The sequence below is a fragment of the Acomys russatus genome, chromosome 23, assembly GCF_903995435.1.
Source record: "Acomys russatus chromosome 23, mAcoRus1.1, whole genome shotgun sequence".
NCBI lineage: Eukaryota > Metazoa > Chordata > Mammalia > Rodentia > Muridae > Acomys > Acomys russatus.
Window position 1 is genome coordinate 40,264,405 of NC_067159.1, and position 2,863 is coordinate 40,267,267.

The 2,863-nt window shown below is 39.8% G+C and overlaps 1 non-coding gene across 1 annotated transcript; it reads left to right on the forward strand.

Moving 5' to 3' along the window:
* The first annotated feature begins 2,160 nt into the window (after nt 1-2,160).
* Nucleotides 2,161-2,286, forward strand: LOC127206803 (small nucleolar RNA SNORA28). Its single transcript, XR_007832892.1, has one exon. It is a non-coding gene; the product is annotated as a small nucleolar RNA SNORA28 (small nucleolar RNA).
* Nucleotides 2,287-2,863: the final 577 nt, after the last annotated feature.

The window sequence follows — 2,863 nt, forward strand, 5'->3', positions numbered from 1 at the left end:
AAGCGTTGGGAGGTGGTGTACCATTGGAGGAAGTGGGTTACTATGGGAGGGTCTTGAGGTTTTATAGGTGGGCTCCACTTCTTGTCTGTTCTCTGTTTCTGGACTCCAGGTCCCAAGGTGACCAACAGGCTCAGCTCTCACTCCATGTCTTTCCCACCATTTTGGACTGGACCCTCTCAGAATTTTTTTGTAAACTGACACAAATCCTTCCTCTCTTAAATGCTTGCTGCTATTTGCTAATTAAACACCTTCAATAAAAATCACCTCAAATTTAGAACTCTGTTGACTAAGCTAAATCTCAAGGAGAACTTGCTCAGCTCCTGAGTCAGGTTTTTTTCTCAAGTGGCTCCTTCATTAGCATGAAAAATTCCCCTTGATATACCCTAGAGGCAAGCTTTGTATAGTAGGAAGGCTTGGGCAAACATCAGGATACAAGACTTTCCCCAAGAGAATAGGCCTCTGAGCACCTTACTCAAGTGAGAGCAAAACAAAGATCTCCAAAGAGGCCAGCGACAGGCACTGCTAGCTTGTGACTACTGTTTACACTCAGCCTCACCTGGAACTCTGTTACATAAGCAGGCCAACACAAACGAAATGGGTCTGGGGAGATGACTCAATCAGTAAAGTGCTTATCATACAAGCACAAGGACCTGAGTTCAGATCCCCAGTGCCCACAGAAAAAGCTGCTTACTGAGGCAAGTGTCTATAACCCCAGAGCTTGGGAGTAGGAGTACAGAGACAAGCCAACCCCTGGAGCACATTGGTCAGCCAGTGTTGCTGATTGATGAGCTCTGGGTTTAGTGAGAGATTCTCTTAAAAAAAAAAAAATGGTGGAGAGAGATTGAGGAAGATAACTGATGTCATTCTCAGGCCTCCGCATTCACATACACATGTGCTCATGAATACATACATATGCCACATACATATAAACAAAAAAAAAAAAATCAAAAGGGGTTTAAAGAGATGGGAATGCAAATAATTGTCTGAAGCTTCTAAACTTTCCCTTGCTTTGTGGGAGGATCAACCAGGTGTTAAAGATTGCTGACAGAAAGAAAACTATATAAATCCAAAGGTAGTATGTAGGTTGCTAACACTTCTCATAAGCTCTGTCATGATTAGAATACAAACGCCATCTCTTTCACGTTAACCAAATTACTTTCTATCCCACACATTGTGTCAGGCTTCTCATTTACCAACACGCTTGGACATCAGACACACATAAATTAAATAATTTATAGCACATACAACTCAGAGAAATGCTTATTGATCCCTAAATTAGGGTAATTTATTTTAGCTGAAGTCATCTTCTATCCATAAATCTTAATTGAATTTTCAAGTAAGAGCCTACAGGGAAAATGTGCTTTTATTTATTTATTTATTTATTTATTTATTTATTTATTTATTTATTTATAGGTTTCCCATGTGTTGTGACTATTCCCCGATTAAATGTAAATCAATAACTTTGTAACAAAGGTGAATCAATTCTCTTAATTTACCCAAATGAAAATCATTCATTCACACATCCCAGGCCTGAGGTTTGTCACTTACTCTGTAAAAATATATGCTTTTCTTGTAAACTATATTTAGTGCAGTAGAATATTACTGAAAGAAACATCTTTAGATGCACTGTCTGATTTCAGTATTTTCAGCGAAATATATGTTGAACTTTTAGCTCTGTGATTTAAAGCAAAAAAGGTGATTTTAAATGTGTATCAGTTACATTAATATTGCTATGATACAATATCATGACCAAAACAAAACTATCATGGCCAAAAGCAACTCATAAAACAAAGAGTTTATTTTGGCTTATTGTTCAAGAAGGAAAGTCCACAGTAGCCTGAAAGGTATGGCTTGACTGCAGAAGCAGAAATCTTAGCAGTTACACTTTAACCCACACGCAAGAAGCAAAGAAAGCAACGAGGTAGTGGAATGGGCTATAAACCCTCAACACCTCCCCCCAACCCACCGTTGACATCCTTCCTTCAAGAAGGCTTTAATTCCTAGCCCTCCATAACCTCCCCAACAACACCACCAGCAGAGCAAGTGTTTAAATACATGAGCCAATGGGGCACATTTCTCATCCAAACCACCACAACATGCTGCTTCCTTGAAGAAATAAAGAATACACTGGAACAACACTAATAAAATGATAGGTCTTGCAAGCAACACTCTGTGGCAGATGAACAAAACAGTCTGACACAATTTGAGCTTGCTATAGCAAGAAAGTCTAACCTATTCTGGTGTTCTCTTCCCCATGAGACAAGCTGTTACATAGGCTCAAACAAATGTTTCAAAAAAGAAGGAAAAAAATGAAAAAACAAAAAACAAAAAAACAAAAAAAAACCCCAAAAACGATAGGTCATTGTAATAGTCCCACAATTTAAAAAAGTTAGGTATTTTAGCACTTTGACATGAAAAAGGCAATGATTAAGGTATTCCTTCGGCGTTGCAGTTTTAAATGCCTCTGAAATGTTCAAAGTTAATGCTTAATTTTTTCTTTAGACTGGCTTCCTTCAGTGTGATCTGTCTTCACTGGGCTCCCTCAGCAGAAGACCCAGTATTCAGATACCATCAAGTGTATTGGGATGATCCAATGTAGCAGGCAAAGTGAAGACGTCAAAGGGAGATAGACAAAGGGAGCTGGGTGCAGTGGCGCATGCCTTTAATCCCAGTACTGGGGAGGCAGAGGCAGGACGATCGCTGTGAGTTTGAGGCCAGCCTGGTCTACAAAGTGAGTCCAGGACAGTCAAGGCTACACAGAGAGACCCTGCCTCGAACACCTCCCCACCCCCTGCCAAAATAAGAGATAGACAAAGAGGAAATGCTAATAAAGGGGACATTAATGAGCAAAGTACAGCAGCAG